Source organism: Lepisosteus oculatus, chromosome 8, assembly GCF_040954835.1.
Source record: "Lepisosteus oculatus isolate fLepOcu1 chromosome 8, fLepOcu1.hap2, whole genome shotgun sequence".
NCBI lineage: Eukaryota > Metazoa > Chordata > Actinopteri > Semionotiformes > Lepisosteidae > Lepisosteus > Lepisosteus oculatus.
The window spans coordinates 26,085,863-26,099,626 of NC_090703.1; the positions used below are offsets into that span (position 1 = coordinate 26,085,863).

The 13,764-nt window shown below is 38.0% G+C and overlaps 1 protein-coding gene across 4 annotated transcripts in view; it reads left to right on the forward strand.

The window, feature by feature from the left end:
• pals1a (protein associated with LIN7 1, MAGUK p55 family member a) overlaps positions 1-13,764 on the forward strand; it is a 79,352-nt gene that overhangs the window by 16,007 nt on the left and 49,581 nt on the right. For 2 of the 4 annotated variants that reach the window (XM_015351178.2, XM_015351180.2), the window contains exon 2: positions 7,593-7,691. The exons of 1 other annotated variant lie outside the window; for it this stretch is intronic. The gene's annotated coding sequence lies outside the window, so the exon portion shown is untranslated. Of the gene's footprint in view, positions 1-2,248; positions 2,750-7,592; positions 7,692-13,764 lie in introns of those variants that run through there. One more of the 4 variants, XM_015351179.2, reaches the window with a different exon arrangement.

The window sequence follows — 13,764 nt, forward strand, 5'->3', positions numbered from 1 at the left end:
CATTGCTGTTCATGTTTTCTGCAATATGTACCAGTCACTGTAACTAGGTGTTTAGGGGTGGTTTCTGATGGTTATCTATATTATGAATGCCCCTTGCTCTTCTTGGAAAGACCAAACCACAACATAAGTAATGGAGAACTGCTGTATGTAGCAGTTCTGTAAGGATGTCATTACAGAAGCTATAACTACAAAGCATTTTTGGAAGAGCCCAGATGCTAATTAGCAATAGTATTTCAGATAGCTGGTGAAGTCTTGGGGAATAAACACTTTCACATACTGTCAAACATGCCAGTGTAGTTCAGTCAGGCTATGCTATTTGTTAACTTATCTGTTGCAAACTGTTCACTTTCAGATAGACTGTGTGGATGACTGGGAAGCTGATGTTTTGATAATCAAGCTGATTAGCTTGATTTTCTGGCATAATTCAGCACCCTAGCAATGTGTTAGCACTGATACCTGGAAAGAACAGACCATTAAGAGCCACATACTGTAGTTAGAAGAGCTCACAGTAAAATGTGGTCACAGTCTATCAAAGTCACTATCACTAAGCATTTTTCTCTGGTCACTCTGACATAAAGAAAAGGAATAAACCTGAATCTGATGTAGCAGTACTTGCCAGCACCTGCACTGGCAGTCTGCCCAGTTATTTGTTACTAGGGAAATTGTGCTTTTCTTTTTTCATTTTTTACAAGGATAAACAATAGGAGGAAGCTATGATTTGTGTGTGGAGAAGCTTTTCAGAAAGATATGCTTAACTCTTTAACTGTTACTGTCACACAAGGGAATCAAAGTAAAGGCAGAATAGACTAGTTACTCGTACTTTTGTCATTTCACTAGAGAACAGGCAAAAAATATCATTTGGGAAGTTCTTGTTCAAAGTAAGGGAAAGGGGTGTGTCATCTACCCAGATGAATTGGTGTTAACTCGGTGTTACAGCTTGCTGTATTTCAGACAAACAAACATTTTCCTAGCAAAGTGGTGCATCAAAACAGACCCAGATGTGAGAATGCGTAAGATGTGTTTGACCATTTTGTAGAATAACTGTTTTTAAATATAGCTGCTAGTCCTGCTGATGTGAACAGTAGAAAGTTTCCTATAGTATTCTAAAGCTCCTCATGAATAGTGTGATATTTGATATGCTTCCTGTGATGCTCATAACTTAGTTTGTCCATTTAAAGTGGTGGAAAACTTTCTCCCTGTATAAAATGTCTCCTCAAACCATCAATGTATTGAGATTCATGAAATTTGAACTAGTTTCATTAGCAGGCTCCCAGTTACCTTCAGCAGTTTGTGAAGAGAAACTAGGTGGGTTTTAAGGGTTGTTTCTGTCCTTTGGAAGAAAGACAATGTGGATTCAGAGTCTCGAAGTGAGTGAACAGTCTGCACCTTGTTTTTGATTAAGAAAGTTACCAACTGACTTATACCAGAGACAGATGTAATTTGGACAACAGCCAACAGCTTGGCCAGTGCAAAGATAGTGGCACTAGGCTAGTGAAGATGCAGATGTTCTCAGGGAGTGGTGTATGTTTGTACAGAGAGCTGGGGCACTTTAGACACAGCTCCATGCTCTTCTGTGTTTAACAGATACAGTCCTCTATCTTCTTGACATTGATGAAGCAGCAGCTTATTTTGAAATCTCCCAATTCATTTTGTAAGCTCAGTTACATTACTAAGCTCTGCATTTCAGTCTCTGGTAAGGCCATTGTACAGTATTTATGTAAATGAAGGGTATGGAAATACTCTGAAGAGGCTGATAGAAAGGAGAGTTTTAGAGTTATTGTTAAGTTGATGTTTTAGATGTTATTAATAGGAGATGACTTCAATATTGTTTTTTAGTGAACTTCTAGTGTATTTAGTGTATTCGTTTTTATTGAGACTTTTCATTTTTGGCAAAGGAAGGTTCTTTTACCCTGCTTTGTTTTTGAAACCTTGTTTTCTGAAGGAGCGTGATGGGGGGGGGAGTTATGAAACTGCAAATTGGTGAAGTTATTCAAAACTTATTTTTTAACTGTAAAGAGCCTGAGAACTTGGAGTGGCAGGCGTTTTCTGGAGTGTTTCTGTGTGGTAACGAAGGCTCTTGATCCGGGTGCCTGGAATCCGTGCCTCTGACAGGAACTGCCTGTCCCCTCACATTGTTGAATGGATACAATAGCCCTCTTGTGCTGCTTGGCTCCGATACTCCAGAATGCTGCTCACAAGCCTCTTCAGAGGTGCACATGAGTACGACCATCATAACTGACTGGGCTTTAGTCAAAGAACTTCAGACTTCTGAATAGTCATCATACAGAAAAAAAAGAGGTTGGAAGCCATGTGGTAATTGGGATTGAAGATTGCTTTATTTCCAAAGGACAGAGAGTTCTTAACCTTGTGAGAATACTGGGAGGAAAGCTGATTTCAGATCTTGGACTGGACAACGTCAGCAAGTGCTTAGAATTTTTGTCGTCTTTACACCTTTCTGTTCTTTTACCCTTTTTGCCCTCTCTACATGATGCCATGCCATTTTGGAAAGTGATTAACTTTCTTTCAGTTTTCTCTATGAGGTGAAGGAGCAAAAGTAAAAGAATCTGGAAAGATGTAGGCATATTTGAAAATTGTAATTCACTTGCCAAAGTTCAATGATAATACTTCAAGAACCTCTGAACATCTGTGTCAGCAGCACATAAGTAGTAGGCAACACTGTTTAGGCATCTGGATTCTGTACCTGGAAGACTTGGTTTAAATCCCGGGTGGGGCACTACCCTTGATTAAGGTACTTCACTCCGTACTGTGCTTAGCTGTATGCATGTAAGTGTAAGTCACTTTGGATAAAAGATAAAAGCCAGATATCTAGGGTGGTCACATATTAGAGCCTGTGTGAACGTGGAGATGTCTTGAGTTTCTGTGTTTTTGTCAGTTATCTATTATAATAGATAAGCAACTTGAAGGATTTGCTTCATTAAGAAGCACATGAATTGATTCCTATTGAGCTTTCTGTTCCCCCCTCCCCCCAACATCTTTGAAAGCTGTTTGCTACATATGTGAGGGTCTCATCAAGTTTGAAATTGTTACTTCTTTTGTGGTATATTTGCCTCTGGAAGTCTTCTGTGATTTCCATGCATATTTGTGTACCCAAAGAACAATCAGACCTGCAGGTCATAATAGGAATAGACACTCCTGTTATCCCTTAGCCTTGTGCTAAGTATCCTGCTTAGTATTTGAAAATATACCTGGTTTCTGAATCTGCAAATACAGTGGGCTCAAGAATTGTTGGCAGCCTTGATAAAGATGAATGGAAAAAATTGTATGAAATAAGTAGCACAGATTATTAAACATTAAACATTACCTTATTGGTGAAGATCAACAACCATTTGTCTCTTGGTATTTCAGTTCCTTGCCTTTCTCCATGATGATGGATGACAAAAGGTTTTCTTGAGTTATCTCTTTTTTTATATTCTTGTTAATCAGGAAGTGCAAAAAAACTTTCCTTAAAACCGAGTTGTATTTAAATAAAAATAATTTCATTAAAAAGTTCATTGTTTGACACCGATGTTTCTGATTAAAAACAACATTACTCATTTAAAAAAACATTTTTAAATAATTGTATTGGAATACAAATTTGTAGTAGCCCCATTTTTGGGGACATAAAATAAAGCTCATTATCTGTGGTTTTTTTTTTCATCTTTATCAAGGGTGCCAATGGGACAAGACATTGTGGGGTTCAGTTAGGCTGCTGAGACTGCCACTTGTCAGTCACTAGCTAGGTACCAGAGCTAAACTGAAAAAAAGAAAAAGACGGCTTGCTTGAGAATCCTGCTGCTTTTAAACTCAGACACTCAAGAAATATGCTTCCCCCCTCCCCCACAAGTTTAGGATTGGAGGATGGGATTAACACTGTAAGGTTATACTGCTGGTCTGGACAGTCACTGGTCTGCTGCAGTCTGGCAGGGTTTTTACATTAATCTTCAGTCCCTGAAGCCTTTGAAGAAGGCACATTTTTGCACTGTCCTAAGTTTAGATGTATTCTATTTATAGTTATGCACTAGCATACAAATAATGGACTTGATTAATTCAATTTATATTATGTTGTATGCTGCTTATACTGATTTTTTTCACAAATATATGTTGTGGATTTTAGCATCTGTTCACTGCTACTGAAAAAAACATGACTACAGGCACACTAAGTAAGGGTTTAACACTGGTCTGTAGGAATCCAAGTTCCTATATTCTCTAGATCTGTGCTCATTACCAATGTGACATTCCCTGTTAACCCTGCAGGATTTCTTTTCTTTTTCTTGCTCACAGAGAGAGCTTTCTTGAAGGGAATCTGTTCAGTTTGTACTCTGCTTTAGTAAGAAGAATCCTGGTATGAAGCCTATTTCCTGAAAGGCACTATGGAATAGGATGCTTTACTAGCTTGTCATCTGCTTTTAATATATATAAGACCATAAGACATGTAACGTACAAGAGGTGGCTGTTTGGCCCATCCAACTTATTTGGTAGTAGCTACTTCATTCAAAAATGTAATCCAGCTGATTCTTGAAAAGACCAAGGTTAAAGTAGTTCAGGTGGTTAGCTGCGTCAGTATGCATAGGCTGCAAAGGAACAAGTAATAGATTTATACCATGCTGAAAAGAGAAGAAAGAAAACGCAACGTTTTGGCCGTGGAGCCTTCTTCAGGTGTGACCTGCGCTACGGTTCCTTTAAGACCTAGGTTATTCATTATGCCTGGACATATTTTTCCATGCTTTTTGAGGCCTTTCTGTTAAAACATAATTCATGTTTTAAGTGTGTTTCTGCAGTTGATATATGTAAGTTGTGATTGGTTTCTTTTCCAGGTAATTTTATATCCAAATTTCACTTTTCTTTTTAAGCACCAAATGGAGAGACAATGCACAGCAGACAGTCTTTATAATTTGTTATGTTATAGTGAACTTTGCCAGATATTGAGGTGTACAGTGCTTTAATGCTGCATTTAAAAACTGGCCTCCCCGTGAATGGTATTTATTGACACAGATAATTGTCCACGGTACTATTGACCATACTAATCCACCAGAATTAGCACTGTAACGATTGTAACCCATGGGAACAGTCACTGTAGTGCTTTTATGGCATGGATATATTTTAAAATAAAGTAAATATTGCCTGCTGTGTCTTGAAAGTGATAGGTGCTTTTTATCTGCAGCAGAGGGAATTTGTTTTATCTCCATAAAATGATCTTAAACTTGATTTATCTATGTTTACTAAGGTATCTTATGTTAGTGACTCTGAATCCTGGGCCTGACTGACCAGTGTAGACACAGTCTCCTAGTTTTTGTACTAACTGCACCCTTAACCACTAATAGTTCAGGTGGGTAGCTGCGTCAGCATGCGTAGGCTGCAAAGGAACAAGTAATAGGTTTATTCCATGCTGAAAAAAAGAAGAAAGAGAACACAACGTTTCGGCCGTGGAGCCTTCTTCAGGTGTGTCACTAATGACACCCTTAACCACTAATGTTAACTGATGCTTGTAGCTGATCAGCCTGCTTGATTGGACTTTTTCACTCCATCCTTGGTTTAAAAAATATATTTACAGCAACTTAAACTGAACTTGTTAAATAAAGGTTTGTTCCTTTTATTCTGACTAAAAAGCTCTTAAGAGGTAATACAGTGATTAACCTGTAGAGGGGGTGATTATACTATATCAAATACTTTCATTAAACAGTAGGTGCTTTTCCTTTTTGCAAAGGTCTTATTGGTTATGTTTCAGCTAATATGCCTGAACAAGGGTAAGATCTGAAATACATCGGAATTGGAAGAGGATTAATACCAATTACAAATCTCAATGTGTTACAATGTATTAAGAACTACAGGGAGAACTAAAATGACATTTCAAATACAAAACCAAAATCAATTTTATCAAAGAACTTGGAGCAAAAACCCCAAAACACAGCATACCCCCCAGTTCAGGATAGAGGACTCCTTTTTTGTTATGAACTCATCTGGAACCTTTCTGCAGAAAGGCAGCCAAGGTACAACTCCCAGCACTTCAAAATGGCAAACCATAGCCAAGGCACTCGGGAATGTTGATGACTTGCACTTTGTGACTAAGAGGTTGATGGATTAGTTAAAATAACCAATTTCGAATGTGAGGCCCTTCCTGGTCAATTTTACCTTAGCTCAAAAAAAATGATGCCCATTGTCAATTGCTAATTCTAAACTACTGCAAAGGGACTGAGAACTGATGTGAAAAGGGTAACCAAAGGAGAAAACCTTTAGCACAGCTGGATGTACACTGCATCACAGCACTGACATTGCAGTTATGGGTCCTCAAAAAAGAACTGAAGCTCAAGTTGCAGTGTATGGTAGTATATTGATTTCAGAATAGTACAGATCAAGGGTCTCTAACCTACAGCCTGAGAATGAAGTAATAAAGTATTTTTATCTAGCCCAAGAACAGAGGACAGCGCCAGCACTGCATGCTTACGGGCAAGTGTTAAAGAAGTGAAATAACCTTTATCTCATGTTCACTTGTTGTTCTTGAGTTTTCTTGCATTGTTTGTTTATTTATTTTACATCGAAATGTCAGGAGCTAAGAGGAGAAAAGGTGATGAAGAGTGCCATCTACCTAACCTTTCACTGTCTGGCCCAAGGTTGGAGACCCTTGGTATAGATAATGAATGTATGGACTGAGTGCTTAAAATAGCACTAATCATTAGGTCTGTGCTTGAAGTGAAGCACTGCTCCCTCTTGGCGCTTGATATTGATCACAAACCAATAAGGAAAGTAAATGCAAGAACTGTGATCCCCTCTCCTTATCCTGTAGTCACAAGTATTTCTGGTTTTCTATCCACTTAAGCTCCTATAAGTACTTAATTGAATCAATTATTGATTTCAATGGTGTAAATTCCCACTGTTTCACATGGGAAATCCATTCCCCTGTATGTCCTGCAGGGTTGTGATATGCCATTCCCCTGTATGTCCTCCTTGTGTAGAACAAGGACTCTATTGTCCTCACACACTCAGCCTAGGAAAAGCAAATGAAGTACATCAGTCATTCTTAATAATAATAATCTTTTAATTGAAACTTTCGCACAGTAATAAAAGCAATTAAGTTTTGTACAAATCTTTGCCCTTGATATAGACAGTATATAAAAATTGATCTAAAATTGTTTTCTTGAGAGGTCATTTGCTCCTGAAGAGTGTTTAAGTTTGATAGGTATCTGGTTGGTTGACCAGCACTTTTGATCACAGTATGTAGTATGAGGAGCTGTTAATTGGGATGTCAGGTTTACACTGAAGCTCAAGTAGAACACAATTAACTAGCTCTTAATTAGCTCTGTTTCCTGTCTTGCCTCTGTCACTGTTGTGGATCTAGAGATAGGTCACTAGCTGTACCCCCAGTGCACTCATCTTTTCCTGCACATCTACTGAGTCAGAATATTGAGAGAAGACACATCATACTGCTCAGTGTCCAGGCTTTTTTTTGGCATCATCAGAGCGTCTTGCTAGACTGCTTGAGCCATCTGCTGTGTAAGCACAGGGTGCGGATGGGCTCAGTGAAGTGGAAACACTGCCTTGCCCCTTGCCCTTTGCCCTGCACTAGAGTGACTGCCTGCCTTGGTTTTACATTTCAGGTTGAGCCATAAGAGTAAAGAAAACTTCAAAGACGCGGAAGGGATCTGAAGGCGTAGGCAGGAAGGAGTGCAAAGAGAGTATTTCCTGCTTGGTTTTGGGTAAGGACTCGGGAAGTCACCTTTCTCTTTCCTTCTCAGGACCTCGTGCTCGCTGATAAAGCTGTTCCCATGGTGATGCTTAAGGCCGCTGTGGTGAGGGCTGCCTGTGGAATGATAATCTCCTGGAAAAGAGGCTTCCCAGCTGCTCCCTGGAGGGTTTGGAGAGGGAGAGAGGGCTAAGGGGGTCATCGGGAGAATATTGGAACTTATTCACAGGAGCAGCAGCATCTGATACTTCAGCACACATGACGTTTCAGGCTGTGATATGGCAATTAGGCATTTAAACTACAGTATAACATAGTGTGCTCAACGGTTGCTTGAATTGTGCTGTCTTTCAGTATCTGACACTTTGAAATTTGAAAAAGACCAGTTGTCGTTTTTTCCTCCTACAGTAACACAGTTACTGTTCACGTAATCCACTCTTATTCCTTTCTACTATGTTGAAGATGGAAGGTCCTTTTGTTTGGGTATGGCAGCACTGTCCACTTTAGCTGTAATGCAGATGTTTTTGGCTCCAAATAAACATCAGCCTGTTAGGTATTTGTGTGAACTGACTGAAGCTTATTTAAAGCAAAATCACAATAGCAACAGTGCCATTGCAGAGATGTAGGTTATCTTTGTGTGCATAGGAGAGCTTGACTGCCTAGACACTGAGGTTAAAAGGCTGTGTTTGATTGTTCTCCATTGTCCAGGGTTTTTCAGCCAGTTTGTTTTTCTTTTTGTCAATAATTGAGGTTTTCATTTTACAAATTGATAGTAGAGAGGTTACTCAACAGAAGAACCATTGCTGCATTTATAAGAATGTTTTAACCAGCTTTACAAAAATAACGTGAGTGTGAATTTGAGCATCTGAGTGGTGTTGAAGGTAGGATCTGAAAAAAAAACTATTTTATAAAGACGGCTGCTGTATAAAGTAGGTCATAATCATAAAATTCTTTTGTAAGCTCCATGTAAAGAAAGTGAAATATCCACTTGACAAAAGGTTAAAATTTGCACAGAACTGTTAATTATATTTAACATAAGTTTAGATTTCAGAATTCTTATCAGCTGCCTGAGGTTCCCCCTGGACGACTCAAATTGTCTTAGAAAAGGTTTTTCCTTTATATCAATAAATCTAACCTATTTTCATCAATAAATTCTAACTGAAAGAATGATATCCTGATGTTTCTAAAATCAAGTCTGTTGTATAAAGTCAGTGCTTCTCAAGTAAATATAGTTTCCTCCTGTTCAACAACATGGTTATCTATGGGAGTCCATCATGAGGAATCTCACAAAGTGCTGCTCATTTTTAGAGCTCACAAGTTCACAAAACACTGGCTCAGACTTGCAATATTTCTGTCCAAAATATGAAGGCTTATGGGCCTTGTTAGTTGGTTTGTTTCTAATACCCTAATCCCTATCCTCCAGGAGGAGTTCACAGTGATGGACACCGGAAAGTAGAAGTGTTAGCAGTGATGGCGAACAGGCCTGGTGGTTATCAGGACCTAGGGATAGAGAGCCTGGGTGTGGTAATAAAATACAGAGCTTTTTCTAGGGAGTTCTTGCTGTTTCTGCAAATTCATCACCAGAGAAGCAGCCAGCTTCTTGTGTTGTACTATTCAAACAAAAGAGCATGCAAAATATCTATTATATAATTCTAGTCTTACCTATATATGGTCTAAATAGTATGTGAAACAAGAAGCACTGTATTTCAAAGCACACATAATATATTTTCTTCTTTTATAAGGGCAATAAAAAGTTCAAAAGCAAGTGTGTTTAAGGCTGTCAAGAACAGTGAGCAGTGCTATCTCAAGACTAGGTGTTTCCATTTGGTAGTATCCTGTGCAGATAAGATTGATAAGGACTGATCTGAAGATTGTCTGGCTCTTGTTAGAGCTGATAATTGCTCTGAGACCTGAAGTGATTTGTATCCTGCCCACCTGTGAAATACTTTGCCAAACCTTCCCTTGACATTAATTGAAATATCTGGTTTGATGTAAGGTGCTGCAGTTTTTATGGGTGACTTATACATTTTGTTTAGGTAAAGTCAGATGTGTCTAATAAATCTTTCACCTGTGCAGAGGCTTCACAATGGTTTTCACCTGTTGAATTCCTTGTCTAGACATTTATTTTTATTTATGAAACCAGTAAGAAAATATTTTTTTAAAAAGCGCTTTTTTTTTCAAATCCTAGGTGAACATATCATATATCATATTTATGAGGCAGATGTAACTGCAGCTTTATAACTGTAGGATTCATAACAAGGGCAGAATATAATCTTATTGTCCGGAAGCATTCACAGCAATATTGCACATTTCAAGAAATTACTAGCAGCTGGAACACTTTCATTCTTACATTTGTTAATTCAAACATAACCATTTTAATTCATTTTCTTTTCTTTCCAATTTAATCTCTGATTGGGGGAAAAATAAAGAAAACCACATAAAAGAGTGATTTTCAGACACTCTGCAGACTCCATTACTTTGAATTGTAGGAATTCAAAGGTACAGTAGTTTCACAACTTAAAAAGTTTGAAAAGTTGTACATAGTGGTGCTTTTTTAATTATTTTGCTTACCTTAGAAACATTGCTTTCAGTATGCTTGGTGTCTTTTAAGTGCTTGGATTGTGCTTAAGAGTGATTTCTCTGAGCTGCACTGACTTAGTCATGATAGAAGAACAAGTGCATTTGTTTTCTTCTGACACATTTGCTGTCAGTTATTTAATTTCAGTTGTTTACCTTAGTCAGTCTTCTGTAAGTATATTCAAACTTCCACACAATAAAGCTAGCTGCAGTCATGGGCTCACTTCCTGAAAACCATATTTATAGCAATAGCAAGCCTGGCCCAGCTTGCCAAATTGCTGCCAGATGCTTTAAATGACTAGCTGAGTATATCTCCATAAACCCTTTTTTGTTTAACTTGTTTAAAAATTAAGGGTTGTATGGATTTTATATAGACTATTTTAATGTCTTTTTTTATGATGTTAACTACACTTAACATGCTTACAAAGTTAACCCGCTCATTGGGGAGTATGGTAAGAATGTGCTGCCTCATCCAATTAAAAAAAAAATATTTTATGAAAGGGTGAGTTTGCTGGTTTAGTTTTCTGGTTAGGTTTGTTTTAATATAAATCTCTGCAATATGTGAGAAATTAAAAATTAAGCTGTTTCTGTCTTCTGTGTGTTCTAAACCCCTCTCTTTCAGCTCTTCATGGTCATTCCTCCGTTGCCATCACTGTCACCACTCTGCGTTGGGGAATTTTGTAGTGCCTCTCTAAAGGCAGGTTCCTTACCGGGTCTCATTATTGGTGATTTATTTCCTTCTAGCTTACACATAGCTAAAAGACAAGTCAGGTCAAAATTTTTATAGTCTGCTGTGTTTTGAGGCTTGTATTATATGTTATATATTATATATTATGTATTATATGCAAATTTCTTTGTATAAGAATCTGTTTAGCTGACTTTTTTGAGGTAAATAGTACCAGGTGTATGTTTTTTTTTGTTCTAATCTTGAAAAAATGATTTACTGTGCCTTCAAATTCTATGAAGATGTCTGTTTTTGTTTGTTTTGAGTAGCTTCAGTGTGCATTCAGTGAGGAAATTTAAAATTGTGAGTCTTTGACAATAATCCCATGATGTTGAGTGAAACATCACCCTTGACATCAGATTATAAGAGACATTGCTGAGGTGCCTGAATTGATGCTGTACTGTGGATTGGACTAAAGTGTTTGCTTACTTTTTCACCCACTGACATTGAATACTTTTGTATGTTGTGTGTCAATTTTCAGATGAAGTTAGTTTTATCTGCTATTAGGACTCAGTGAAATTTAGGTGAATGTGAAATAAGTCTAAATATATTAAACCATAAAATCTTTAGTAGGTGTACTTTTTCACCACTCTGTATAGCACTTTTCATTTCAACCTTGTTGCTGTTCAGATTCAGATTTGCTTAGCTTTTTTCAAATGTTTATGCTTAATTTTTACCATAATCCTTCTGAACAGAACCGTTTGTGTTCCCCTAAGCGTTGTTTTGTTTGTTGTAGCCTAATGGTATGTATATCTTCACAGTTTCAATACTGTTAAAACAAAGACCACATTGTTGATCACATAGTCTTTAAATTGTAGTGGTAAACCCAAGTTTGTCATCAAACATACTGATAAGTTGCTGACAGCAATTTGAAATGTTGGACAGATCTGTACAAATCTTCTTTAAGGTCCCCCTAGAGCAGTGGTTCTCAAACTTTTTGGACCAAGTACCACCCCTAATCCAACCAAGTATCCAAGTACCACCTACAAGTCATCATCTCATAGGAACCCCAGAAATTATCAATGACCAACATGAGCGCATGTGCACACACACTCACACATATATATAATAAATATTATAATAAGCTTTGTTTGATATATTAAAATGTGGCTTCTCAAAGTGTTTTACAGAAAAAAAAACAACATATAAAAATAAAAAAGCACCATTTCAGTGAGAGGGGTAAGCCTGTTTAGTCGAGCAAAGCAGATGTGAATTAATTTTTCGAGCCTTGATACAATTCACAACAGTCTAACAGATTTTAAGTCGTCAGGCATTTTCTTAACGGCAAAGGTCTCGCGGTGGATGTTGCAATGAAACCATTCATTTCTGGAGCAACGTCTCTAATTCGTGCAACTACACCGCTGTGTCGGCTTGTCATTGCTCTAGCACCGTCTGTACAAACTCCGACACATTTTATCCAGTCGATGCCATTCTCTTCGATAAATTCATTCAGAAGCTGAAATACGTGCTCTCCTGTAGTTCCTGTTGGTAGCGGATTACATATCAGAAAGTCCTCACGGGACGTACCCTCAAACTCGTATCTAACGTAAACGAGCAAATTGGCCAAATCGACTACAGACTAATCTAATTGCAGTGAAAAACATCTGGTCATCTTAATGCGCTCTGTCAGCGTACTTTTTATATAATCCTTCATGTCAATAATTCTATGAATGACTGTCTTTCGGGGGGGGGGGGGCAGCAGGTCGAGCTGTTCAGCAGCTTTTTCTCCACACATAATAGTGTGGGGCTTACCTGCTTTAGCAATCCACAAGCTTGCATTTTTCCACGTTTCCGTTTTTATTTCATTGTTTATCTTAAGTATTTATTTAATGCGCATGTGAGAGAAACACAGAGACGCTCTGTGTATTTTTCTCAAATTAACTTTGAACAGTTCTTAAATATTTTTCTGTTATTTTTCACGCTTTCCTGTGCTCACAAGATTACCAGCGTTCGTAGCACGCATTTCTATGCATTCCTGTGTTTACAACGTTGGCATTGTTCCAAAATCACGCACTTTCTCCTTTCTCCCTGTTTGCTGGAGATACAGTAGCTTTTTTTAAATACAATTGATCACTTGCGTCCGTAGCACGCATTCCTATAGAGTGGTATAGTATTACAGAGTATCTCTTGTGTCCACTGAAGTATTAGCGCGCACTGTATCGTAGTACGTAGGCTGCGTATTCGACACGTATAAAAATACAAAATACGAAAACCCGTCCCGACGCACACAACACGGTTCCAGGGTCATTTGGTGTACCACCTGGCAGCACGCCACGTACCACTGCCGGTACGCGTACGCGTACCACAGTTTGAGAACCACTGCCCTAGAGCATTTGTGGGACTTGTCTGGCATTATTCCCCCATTTTATGGCTTGCTAGTTGTGGTATTATTTTTTAACCTTAGTGAAACTTAGGCTTTTTAATTGATATAGTCTCACTTCAGGGAGAAAAAACTGAGCTTGTGTTTAAAAGCCTGTGACCCATCACTGTCATACCTCTGTTGACAGGTGTTTGAGAATATTTGTACTGCTTTAGTAAATGAGCCCCTTTATGACATCTATACAGTGCTGACTGAGAACTCACTGTATTAACTACAGTAGATCTTCATATAAGAAGTGGGATTCTTTTTCAAAGCAATTCGATTTTCATAACATTCCAAAACTGCAAGATGAGAAAGGAATGTGACTGGGATGTTTGTATTAAGTTTAGTGCGCAAAGTCATTTATGGCTTTGCAAATATAACTATGAGCTATTCTGAAACATGCTGATCTCAATACATTTCTCTAAA